General features: G+C 29.9%; 3 long non-coding RNA genes across 3 annotated transcripts; 1 reads left to right on the top strand and 2 right to left on the bottom strand.

The window, feature by feature from the left end:
- Positions 1–123: 123 nt before the first annotated feature.
- On the bottom strand, positions 124–2,088 carry LOC126878880 (uncharacterized). The gene is made up of 2 exons (XR_007695851.1): positions 1,714–2,088; positions 124–1,332 (listed from the first exon to the last, which is right to left on the bottom strand). It is a non-coding gene; the product is annotated as an uncharacterized LOC126878880 (long non-coding RNA).
- A 5,223-nt stretch (positions 2,089–7,311) lies between these two features.
- Positions 7,312–9,450, bottom strand: LOC126878877 (uncharacterized). The gene is made up of 3 exons (XR_007695848.1): positions 8,761–9,450; positions 8,509–8,700; positions 7,312–8,446 (listed from the first exon to the last, which is right to left on the bottom strand). It is a non-coding gene; the product is annotated as an uncharacterized LOC126878877 (long non-coding RNA).
- Positions 9,451–9,527: 77 nt separating this feature from the next.
- Positions 9,528–11,641, top strand: LOC126878879 (uncharacterized). Its single transcript, XR_007695850.1, has 2 exons — positions 9,528–9,720; positions 9,937–11,641. It is a non-coding gene; the product is annotated as an uncharacterized LOC126878879 (long non-coding RNA).
- The last annotated feature ends 599 nt before the right edge of the window (positions 11,642–12,240 follow it).

Below are 12,240 nucleotides of genomic sequence, written 5' to 3'. Positions count from 1 at the left end.
ACCGGGTTATGTCCAATATTATTTTACAAACAACAGGGCATACTAATTGAATCGTTTATTTCAGAAAGAGGTCAAGTGACAAATCTTGACAAAATGAGTGCAAAAAATTAATTTTTTTTCTTAAACAATTTAACAAGATACATTTTTAAAAAATACAACATTTTTTAACAAATACTCCAGGTTGCTAGGTAGAATTTTTATTTTATATAATGTGATTGTTTGTTGAATGTAAACAGTGTGTAAACTTTATTTTCTCAAAAGTGGATACTTGTGACTTGACCCCTTTCTGAAATAAACGATTCAATTATTGATAATCCTCCCGAATTAAACAATAATGATTTTTGTCTTATGTGTTTCCATGAATACTGTGCAAAAGGAAATATTAATTAAGTTTGGTAAATCGCTTATCGCAACTAATGGAACTCATGGGCTCATAAAAAATACTTTTATTTACCAACTTTTTTTGAAAAAATACATGAGTGTGCTGGTATTATATAGTCAAATGTTTTCATATCAGACATAACTAACACTTTTTACAATGCCTGAATGTAATGGGTTCTGTTCCTAATAGACTGTTATGTCCCTGGTACATAGACAAGGCATGGCAAGTAAATCTTAATGAAATATCTGATTCTGAAAAAATCCTATGTATACAAGACATTGAAAGAGCTGCAATACATGTTAGATTCAGATAGAGTATTAATAGGTGTTTGGGTAAAATTCTAAATGATGCAGATACATACAATTTTGGTAAGTATTTCCAGCAGAACTACTGTAATAACTTCCAACAATGCACCTATTGTTATAGGAAGGATTATGGAATTAAAATACCAATAATATGACCATTGAAAATCAGTTGTTATTGTTTTTAAGGAATAAAACTGTTGAAAGGGTTATAAAGCTTAAAAAAGGTAAACCTGTTGAATGCTCCATAACGTCTAGATACCGAACTGTATTAGCTTGCTATTTTACAAGATAATAATGTGTATATACTAAAAGAAAAAAAAAACTGAATACCTTGTTGAAACACAAAAAAACTTGCTGCTCTAAAAAACTAAATGCAATGTCTGCAATATATGTATACATTCATTTAGTTGTTCCTGTATAGATTATTCAATAAAAAATACCATATATAAACACATTCATTATGTAGCAATGCAAGATACTGCAGATCGCATTCAACCTAAAGACTTTTCATTTTCTAAAAACTAAACGGTGTCAGGTGATGTTGAACAGCTGTTTTCTTATATCTCTACGTACTCTATGTACTCCTGTGACTGCAGTACTGAATATTATTTTGTGTCTCTTCCTGTGCCATCCAGACAGTAAAATCTACAAAAACATAACAGGTGACTACATGGGAAGTTATACTACTCATAGCTTACTTGTATGGGCCATTCCACAAATATATGTCTGTTCCAGACCATCGCAACAACGAATATTTTAATGTGCAACATAAGAAGTATGAAAGTAAATGGCTCTAGAAATTATTCCAATAAACAAGAATGGAATTTGCAATTTAGTTTAGTACTTCTTATGTTGCACACTAAAATATTCGTTGTCGCGATGGTCTGGAACAGATGTATGTTCGTGGAATGGCCTCTATCTAGTATCTACCTACATAAAACTACCTTTGAAATCTAACTTTTTGATATCAACATCAACCTTAATACTTAAAAAATAAATAATAATGCGAAAGTTACCCATACTTACCTAAAGAGTTTTTGAATTGCAATTTTACGAACTGGGTAGGTTGCCCATGTTTTTCCTGCAAATGAAATCCTAAATCCCTATTTCCATTAAAAAATCATTTGCACTGTAAACAAGTGTATTTTTGTGGGCTTCATTTTTTTTAAAGACTAACATAATTAAGAGTTTTAAATTATAACACAGTAGGTACATACAATACTTGTTTGAATTTATTTACATATTTGTAAATAAATAATCACAAAAGTAAGGTTAAGATTCCGATTCGAGAAAACACAACTGTCAAATTTTAAACCAACTCGCATTCGAGATTTTAAAATTCCCGCTAATAGAAAATATGTAAATCTGGCAACAGCGCGGTTGCGTGCTGGATATTTAATCTCTCCCCATTTAGCCCCGTATTTATAAGCTTTGATCGCGCAGTACGTCCTGGGTATACCCAGAGGGAGAACGCCTGCGCATTACAAAATTGGGCGTTCGCGGAGTCCAAATCTTTCCCTCTGAACACCCTCCGGATTTTTAATTCGGTGTTCGCGCAGTACAGAAAAAAGATCCTGAACATGCCCGGGGTACGCTCTCGACGTTCGAGGATTTTGTTTCGGATTTTAAGTTCGCACAGGCGCACAAAATATTTGGGAAGAATTTCTTGACATTCTGTTCTTACTCCTTCCAATTCTTAACCTAAAATATTGTTTTGTTAAACAACTTGTAGATGTAGATTCTGGTTTTTAAAGTTTTGAAATTATGTAAAGTGTTGTGTCATTTAAATATTCTTAAAACAAATTTTAATATTTTTTATATTAAAGCTTTTTTGTTGTTTTTGTCAATGTTTTCCATTTCGTATGTTTATAAATAAGTAGGTACCTTTTCAAGTATTATTTTCATTCGATATTCGATAATTATCTATTAGGGTAGTATGTATTACAATAAATTGTAGTCTGTTTTTACTTAATTTCTTCTATCTAAATGAACTTATAAGTACCTACATATTCTTGTGGTTTATTTTTCAGTTTAATTTATGAGTTAAATTAGTCTCTTATTGAATATAATAAAACATAAACAATACATCAAACTTATTCTGAAACTATTTCTTGTGTCTTGTTATATTTCATTATTTTTGTGGTGTAATAAACCATAATACAATGCCACAACCCATTAAATTCAATACATAGATATCAAAATTGGAAATGATTGTTTTACTAAATTATTCCTTCCTTCAGATAATGTTCAACCCTCATGAAGTTAAAGGTAATTTTTATATCTACATATCAACAATCTTTTACTCTACAAAAATGTAAGCTGGATTTCAGAGTGGAAATAACCACATTATATTGTGGAAATAATAAAGAAAGACTATCAAATTTCTACCTTCTAAGAAAGGCATTGAATTATTGAATAGAAAGTTAATCCTTTGCCTGTTGCCTTTATTCTCTTTTCTTTTTCTTTTTCTCTTTGTTGACATACAAATTTGTTGCATTTGCATTTTTTTGACATTTATTTCGACGCTGTGTCTAGGTACACGCTAACGTGTACGCAAATAAAAAAGTTAGGTACACGCTTAAACGTCATTAAGTCAGTGACGTCATTATTTAGCGTGTACTATGACTGGGTTTTTTGGTACACGCTAATTTGAGCCGCGTGTATGCTGTGGTAAAGTATCTGTAAGTATTGTGAGTGTCAGAGTGTGGTTAGAATTTGTCTAATCGCGTTATGTTTACACATAATCGCCTATGTTTATATTGATTTATAAAGAGTTTCCTTATTTTTTTACTTGTTTAGTGTTTTTTTTTAATTAACTATGGAGTGTGGACAATTATTTAGTTCTTTTAATTAGTTTAACAACATTTTAAAACAGTATGAAAAAGATAAGAGACAAAAATTCGTGATTAAGGCCCTTAATTTAAGGGTAGCAGAAGTAATAAGATAAAATATACGGGGCAATTGGTTAGTGTGATAAAACTCAGTAGATCCGCTAGAGTAATAGATAGCAATAAAAGTTAGTAACAAAATGTTTAGCAAACTTTAAGCTTCATATTACAAAATTACTAAAATTAGTTAGAATGTTACAGCGGAGTTGGATAATATAGTGGCAGACCAAAGTTATGTTTTTTAAATGGAACACCCTATATTTTATTTTATGTTTGAAATCTTCTTAACTTCCACATCACAAAAATATAAAGGTTTATTATGTTATACAGGGTATTTACAAAGTTATTGGCTCCGTGCGTCTCCCCTCTACGTACAGTCACGTGATACGCTGTCAGATTTTGTAAGGACGTTTTAACATTGAGTCTTATGGGATTATTTTGTTAAACTTGAATATTTTATTTTGTAGTGATAATAACCGAATACAATTGTTAGAATTCATTAGTTATTAATTTATACTGTAATTTATAGTGCAACAAAATATTTTCTTTTTCGTTAATAAATATTTATTGACATAAACTGCGATAGTGAGGTTATGCATACAAAATCAAACTGATAATCAATATTGGAAAGTGAAGAATTTATAGTGCGTTTTTATTTTCTGTTTATATTAATACATAATATCACTAGCGTGACACGACATTTTTTTAAATGTCTCATTTAAACATACACAAAGCGTCCTTATAAAATTTCAAAAAACCGCCACCATGAGCAGGTCGGTCGATTTTGCTTTGACACTTTGTTAACGCTCGGAGCGAATAACCAATTTTCTATTAAAATCGTAACAAGTGCAACTCCCTGTATAAATAAAAATAAACACCACAGCAAAAATAAACACCAATATAAACTGGTATAATTATTTTAACAGTATTTTGTATATATCGTGTTAAGTAATATTTATTTTGCTAACCTGAATATAATATACTTTTATATACATGCATATTGTTTTATTACAATTAAGTTTGAAATATCTGAATAGTTTTGCTTCCCTTCCCCTTCCCTTAATAAAAATATTTTTTATCAAACAAACAACAAACACCAAACATATCAAAATAGCGTGTACCAAAATATAAAGTCACTGCGCACGCTAAATAATGACGTCACTGGCTTAATGAAGTTTAATTCGCGTGTACCTAACTTTTTTAATTGCGTACACGTTAGCGTGTACCTAAACACAGCGTTATTTCGAAATAAGAGAGACAACAAAAAGCTTCCTTCTCTAACCTTAATGTATGCAACCCGTCATTACATTGCGAATCCGAAAATTGTTCGCGGAGCGAAAAATCCTGAGCATGTCCAGGATAAGTTTACGTTGACGCCTGCGCATTGGAAACTAATCCCGAACTTACTCTGGGTATGCTCGATTTGTACTGCGCGAACACTACTATAGTCAGTACTCAAGACTGATCTCGAGACCGGTCTCAGCCAAGACGATCTTACGGCAACGTCGAGCTCAAGACCACGTTCTGTTTTATAAACGAGTCTTCGGCTGATCTCGGCCAAGATTGATCTCGAGGCTGGAAAATTATGGATTTTAAGCAATTTTGACATAGAACACCAACTAAAAACTGTCAATCGTCAAGTTAAATATCTTTGAAATGTTTTTATATTTATTTTGTTTTTTGAAAATGGATTATTAAAATGTTTTCAGTTAAATAAAGTTTATTTTATTAGTGGATAGTTTACATTTTTATTTTTTCTAAATCTTACATGCTATTTGTTCAAAGGTTAATGACCTCTCATTTCTTTCCATTATGAGGTAAAGGATTTCTTTTCTTTGTGGTAAAGGATTGCATATTAAAGGAAAGTATAAATATATTCTTTGATATTACCCCAGTATATAACAGAATACTGTGATATTACTTTATTCTTCGTTGGAGATATCCTTTATTTCTTCTGAGAGAAAGCAAATAAAACTATGGTACTTCCTAGTATTAGGTACCTGCCTTTTTATTAGTGGTGTAAGCTTTCTTGTATGTTTATATTCTTCATCTGACTTAAAACAAAGAAGAAACCATGACAGGTGGAACTTATATAAAATGCAATTACTATTTTCATGGGAATAAGCTGCAATTTAAGTTTGAAATTAAATTTATTTAATGTTTAAATTCTTAAAGACAGGTCACATGCTATAAATTTTGTGACGGATATTATTGAGTTAAAGTTGATTTTATGTAATCGAATTAACTATATTTTAATAAAATCGTCCCAGGAACGCAACTCATAAATATTGGCTATATTGCTTTAAAGTCATCTACTCCAAAATGTATAAATATATGTCTGAATTGTCAATATGAATGAGTCAGATAAAATTAAATTATTAGAAGAATTTTTATCAAGCAACAACAATATTGATATAAAATATTAACAATCTTACCCAAATAACAGCACAAAAGTAAATATAGCCTATCCATTTCTACTGGACATTAACGCTCCTCCTCCAATTCTACACTTCTATATCATCCAAATCTCCTTACTGCTTCTAACAACTCTTTTCATGGTCTTTCTCTTTTTTTTTCCTCCAAAAATAATCTGTTACATGTCGCTCTTACATTCAAGTAATGTTGACCTAGCCACCTGACTTTCCATATCTATTATTTTTTGCCAGTCCTAACTCAGAACTGCCAGCCCCTACCAGTACTATGTCTATTTTCATTTCATCTTTCTTATTAATTGTTTCAAGTGCCACAAGCATACAATGCCACTTAAATAACTGCTTCATAATACATTTTTGCATTATAGTTGTCCTACATACGTTTTTGACTTCAATCATATACCATCGATCTGCTTACTAGCTTACTCTTAGTAGTATCTTTTCTATTTCTTTTTCTTCTTCCCATTTATCAATTATTGCCACTCCTAAATACTTGAATTGGTTGATATTTTCAATTTTGTATGCCTTTGTTCCTGTTTTTAGTGTGAAAAATTTATTCTACTTCATCTCTCCATACATTTCAATACACTTAATATTTTATTTTTGTTTCATTTATAGACATGCAATTTTCTTGCTTCACCTCTCAAGTTTCTAAACAACTTCAGCTTTTTTTCTTGTTAAGAGGACTATGTCATCTGCATAAATAATGGTATACAGTGATGAGCGTGCTATTAACTGGCAAAATGACACAAAAGATGGAAACATATAGTACGTTGTGAAATAAAAGGAGATGAAACTAGTAGAGGTGTACAATTATCAACCTACAAATTTACATTACATTACATAATTTCCCACCTTTAGACCTCTGCGACAGTTGTCATACTCCTCCCACACATCTAAAGGTGACAAACTATGTCATGTAAATTTATAGGTTTCTATAGATAATTTTACATCTCTTTTTATTTCACAACATATGTTTTCCATTTTTTGCGCTATTTTGCTGGTTATTAGAGTGCTGTTTACACGCCTGGACCTCGGAGGTAATCTACACTATGTCGACATGGTGTTTTTTTATTAGTTGGATTATACACATTGGTTATATATTATCATTAAAATATAGTCATATTGTCTTTTAACTAATTATGGGATACATCAGATTTTTATTAACATCCTAAGTGCTCTAAACTTTGTTGCAAACAAACGCTAAACACAGTTGCTCGAAATGACATAGTGTAGTTTACCTCTGAGGTCCAGATGTGTAATTAATTTTATATTTGGTAAGGAAAGGTTTGTCAAATAAATACTTATTTAAGAAGAGGGAAACTCATACTCATTTATTTTAAAATAAAATATAAAAAATACATATTAAGAAATAAAATAAAAAATAATATATCTAACATAATACAGATTCAATAATGTATTCTCAGAATAAATAAACAAATTCCAGTTGAACAAGAGAAAGACAGAAGGTATATTTATATTCCAAAAATATATGGTGAAAGTACAATAGTAGAGTAGCAGTAGACAGGTAGGTAAAATAAATGATGATAAATTGATAAAGCACTGGAAACAACGATAAAGCACTAGAATCAGGCTAAATAGCATCTAAAATATGAAGACCAGAGAAGATATAATTTTGAACTATACAGGGCATACCACGATTCATATACATTCATCAAAATAGGACCACGTTCTAAGAGGAAAGATGGAAGCATATGAAATATAATTTTGAACTATACAGGGCATACCACGATCCATATACATTCATCAAAATAGGACCACGTTCTAAGAGGAAGGATAGAAGCATATGAAATATAATTTTGAACTATACAGGGCATACCACGATCCATATGCATTCATCAAAATAGGACCACGTTCTAAGAGGAAGGATGGAAGCATATGAAATACTTTCCAAAATAAACACACAAATGTCAGCTGGACATATAACGAGAGAAAGACTATAGATTAGATATAAGGAACAAACAGAATAAGACATTGATATTTTAAAAATAAAAAATTGCAAGAACAAATCCTGAAATAGATTGGAATGGAGCTGTATTCCTCAAGAGACCAAAACTCAAACAAAAAGGGCTGTCGAGCAATGATCATGATATTTTGAGAAATAATAGACAAAAAAATCAAACACAATAAGAGTAGGTATTCAATAATGTATTCTCATGCAAAATATTGTTGAAAAAAATGTCACCAAAAATTTAGAAATTGTTCCACATCATTAACATGTCTATTTACCACCAGATCATTATTTACCTAGATTGTAAGGTACTGCTGTAGCACATATTATTGCAAGACATGTATATAATTTGGTTTGTAGACCTTGTTGAAGACAAGGAAACTCTTTTCCAGGTTCCAAATAGCTTTTCTACATTTCTTGTTCTCACATGAGTACTATGGTAAAAATCTTATTTTCTTGATCATTACCTAAAAAGATATTTATGTCTGTTAAATAACCTACTATTTATTTAGCAATTATCAATAAATACCTGGGTGTAATACTGGGGTAAGTAGATAGTGTCTGCATGCATACCCACTACTGTCATCTATTCCTATTAATAATCCTGGAATTTCACTTCTTTCCATTTCACAATTTCACTCTTAATGCTCTTAGATCAAATATTGAATGACTTGATAACCTTGTTGTTGAACAATAATACACATAATTTCTCTTCTAGTACCTACAAATTCATTTACATAAGAGCCTGAATAACATAATATATTGTATGTCTTTACAGTACCTGTACATTTTTGGAAAGCGGGGTCCTCATAAAAACTGGTTATATTCCTATAAGTAGCATAAAACCTTTATTGTTTAAGTTAATGCGCTGATTCGCTGATGAACTTCAATATTGTAATACTCCATTGTATTTTAGATTATATTTTTATCTTGAATATATCGCTTTTGTATACTTCCCGGGCGATTTTCTTCTCCAATATTATCAATAAACTCTAAAAATGCTTTTACTTCTTCATACATTTTTGTTGTAATTAGAAAAACAAAAAATATATGTTGGAACTGAATTTAAAATATTCAAAATTCAAACAATAACAAACAAAGTTAGGTTAGAATCGCGGTCTTGAGGAAGGTCGATCGATGACTTGAGATTCGCCTGTCATTTTACACTTCCCAAGACAACGTCGTGTCTCGAGATCGGTTTATAAAACACAAAGTTGGTTCAAGGTCGGTCTTGAGCATCGACGCTGTCTTGAGACTCGACGGGCCTTAATCTCTCCCTCGTTTGCTGGACATTTAATCTCTCCCTTAAAAATATCGCTTCTTCTTCTTAAAAATATTGCTGTTTGACGTGTGGTTGTCTTTATTTTGTGGTGGTTGTATTCAAAAAGCTAACCTAAAGAAAGATTATTATTTGTGATTTGTGATTATTTTCAATTTGTATATTTTTGTCTTGGGTTGATTGGAACTATTTTATTAGAAATCACTAAATTTTTGAATTTTACCTGTGACTAGGGAACATTGTTATATTAAGGTATTTTTATGTAGGTATTTTTTCTATAAATTCCTGTTACTGTAAAGGAAAAATAACACAATAAGTTGTAGGTTCATATCACTTATTAATTATTATTAATATATTTTGATGTTTATATTAAATACCGATATAGTTCGACGTTCAGATGCTTCCTGCTCGGATACTTGGTCATATACAAAGAAATGAGCAATTAAGAAATGAAATAAATAGGTATAATATAGAGGAGAATAATGAGAAGGGAAAGTGATGCAGTTACTTTAGGAGTTTGTAGATCTATTTATATCAACAACAGACATAGTGAACTATTTAATTATTAATTATTATTAATATATTTTGATGTTTATATTAAATACTGATATAGTTTGACGTTTAGATGCTTCCTGCTCATATACAAAGAAATGAGCAATTAAGAAACGAAATAAATAGGTATAATATAGAGGAGAATAATGAGAAGGGAAAGTGATGCATTTACTTTAGGAGTTTGTAGATTTATTTATATTAACAACAGACATGGTGAACTATTTTTTTGAGAGGCTTATACCTCATAATATGTGATAATCCGTTCATCCAAGCAGTGTTGAGCCTTCACTGTAAATTTTTACCTCACTTATTTTTATGCAATAAGTTCCTATCAAAGAGTAGTCGGTCAGAGCTATCAGTTCATTTTCAAACAAATTAAGTCAAAACATAAAGTGAAATGAACGTTGATGTGTATATACATTTTGTATACTAATATACTAAGCACATCAGCGTACGTTTCACTTTATGCCTATATATAACTACTATATCAATTGCCTAAAATACTGTTAGCATCCGTTTAAATGATGTAACAAATTTAACACTTGAACATCTAAGTGAAGAGTCGATTATCTTTCCTACTACATTCGTTCAAAAAGAGAATTTTAAAAGAAAATTTATGCAGAAGTTTAACTTTCCTGGCTGTGTAGGGGCCATAGTTTGCACACATGTTGCTATAATTGCTCCAACGGAACGGGAACATAACTATCTTAATAGAAAAGTTATCTTTCTAAAAATGTAGAAATTGTAACACTCGTTATATAACACTACTTACTTGTAATATTATATTATGTACTATATGCTGCCAATAATCAATTTATAAAAATAATGTATTATCACATAATATATTATATTGCAAATATCATAAAAATTTGTAGTATTTGTTGATATTTGTGTTGAAAAAACTTTGACTAACAAAATAAAGAATAAGTAAAAAATTACAATCTGTTAGGCGTGTGATCCAGACTTAAAAATTTTAAACATCGATGCTAGATGGGGAGGTGCAACACATGATGTGGAGAAACTCAAATGTAAAACTTTTTTGCAGCAGATCGTTTAAAATAGAGATCAAAGCATTTTCCATTTCTATTCTGGCAAAGATTACTTTCACTTCTTAGTTATCTTTGCTGGACGGTGAAGCTTTATATCTTATTATGAAGTATTTTGAACATAAAACTTTTGTTTTATGGATGCATTGATCAAATATCTTAAAGGAATGTTTATTTAAAGTTTCATAATAATTTTTATAAGTAGTTTAATATTATTACTTATTTTTGCACTAGAAATAATAATTGTAAAGCTTCATTGACTAATGGCCAGTTTCACCAAAGATGAATAGTAGTTTATTCGATGAATAAAATTATTCAACTGATAAAACTGACACAACTATGTCTCTCTAACGTCAAATAGTACTTATTTTATTTATTTATCAAATAAATAGTTACTCTTCAAATGAATTGACGAGTTAATCTCACTTTAAATATCTATATAAAGAAAATTTGTCAATTTAATTTTAAATTATCAAACTATTCACTGATTTATTTGTTGTTGGTGAAACTGGCCATAGAGAGTAAAATTGCATTATTTTTCAATTTACATAAATTTGTGGTTTATTTGTGATTTATTCTTTGTTCTTATTTTAGTCTTGGTATGAAACAATGTTAAGACAATACTGTGTGCTTTTTCAGTCCTATGAAAGAAAATGTTTTGGATGTAACAGAGAAGTACTACAACTTTGTTATGAAGATTTGTCTTTATGTTATTTTTATAATGTTCATGGATTATATTTGTTTTTATGTTTTCTTCAGTTTAAATAAAGTTTATGTTTTACCCATTATTGATTTTTATTTCAACCTGAAAATTATAATGATAATAGTAAGAGGATTCTGAGGTTTTTCTGCAGAAACAATGCATTTTTTGAGAAAAAATATTTCACAAAAATTAAGGTTAATTTTGTAAAAGTCAGACTGTCCTCTGTAGTTAATTTACATATATTTTTATATTGTTCTGAAGCTGCTTCTTTGTGATATCGTATGCAATATACTATTTTATTGTGAAATAATCCACGATTTAGTTAAAAATAAAATTTATTAACGTTTCAACTTCCAAGTCGGAAATCGTTATTGAAATACAAAATCTTAATTAATATTTTAGTACTCATTAATAAGTTGAATAAAAATTGATTACTTATATTAATTTATATTTCGATAACTGCTTCGGAAGTGGAAGTTAAAACGTCAATAAATTTAATTTTTCACTTAAATTGTGGCTTTTTCCCAATAAAATAGTAAATCATATATTTTTATTAACTAAACTTATGCCTGGTAGCACCAACAAATCTTAAACTCAGCTCAGCTCATAGATATGGCCGCTTTAAGTTTCACTCACATTGCACCATAATTTTCGATTCTTATCTAAATAAATAAATAAATT

This window comes from Diabrotica virgifera, chromosome 1 (genome assembly GCF_917563875.1).
Source record: "Diabrotica virgifera virgifera chromosome 1, PGI_DIABVI_V3a".
NCBI classification, from domain to species: domain Eukaryota; kingdom Metazoa; phylum Arthropoda; class Insecta; order Coleoptera; family Chrysomelidae; genus Diabrotica; species Diabrotica virgifera.
This window is presented reverse-complemented; position numbering and strand designations above follow the sequence as displayed.